Genomic DNA, 969 nt, shown 5'->3' on the forward strand with positions numbered 1-969 from the left:
CATGCCTCAAGCTTATGTTAAAATATCTTAAAATTCATGCTTTATAATATAAACACTCATAATTCATCATAAAATCTTGAAATTTTTGCATAATGCATAGAAATATAAATATAGTCATGTAATTCAACTTTTAAATCATGAAAAATCTCATAATCTTGCAAATAATAGTAATGGGCATAAACTCTAACTATAATTTCATAGGAAATCTCATAAATTATAGTAAATTTGTAATTAAAATAAAGTTTTGGGCACAAGGATGAAAGAATTATCCTTGTTCAAACCCCACATACCATGGATGATGAACTAGATGAACAAACTTTCTTTTGAGATCCTATTTGTGCTCTTGAATGATAATTCTTGAAGTTCTTGTATTGGGAATCCTTAATCATGAGTTTTCTTGGAAAATTAATGGAGGAATTTGGATTTTTTAGAGAGAAAGTTTGAGATTTAGGGTTTTATTTTGAGAGTAAATAGATGAAAAGTTAATATAATGAGCTTTGAATGGGTTAAATCTCGGTTATTCACAACCTGGGGCTTGGAAAAGACCAAAGAGCCACTTTTAAATTTCAAGTCAGAACTAAAAACTACAATATTTTTCTCGATTTGGTTGGCCACCATAACACGCCATAATAGCATTGGCTCACTAGAAAAGGATGAATGGGAATTGGGCGCTCACCGTGATGTGCCACAGTTGTGGTGCCCCTTGGATTGCCATTTTAGCCCTTGGCGCGACACGCTAGAATTGCGAAGTCTCACTGGAATGGGGCAATTGGGAAAATTGGCTTCTTTATTATGCGGGGCTATTGCAGAGGGCCACTAGAATTTGACCATTGTAGAGTTTGCCTTCTCTGCAACACGCTGAGAGTCCAGGTGGCACACTGTTTTACTAAAAATGCTCTAACTTCTTCACCAAGTTTCAGAATTGGGATAATTTAGTATTGATGGAAAGCTTATTCAATTTCCCATGAA

This window comes from Capsicum annuum, chromosome 8 (assembly GCF_002878395.1).
Source record: "Capsicum annuum cultivar UCD-10X-F1 chromosome 8, UCD10Xv1.1, whole genome shotgun sequence".
Taxonomy (NCBI): Eukaryota; Viridiplantae; Streptophyta; class Magnoliopsida; order Solanales; family Solanaceae; genus Capsicum; species Capsicum annuum.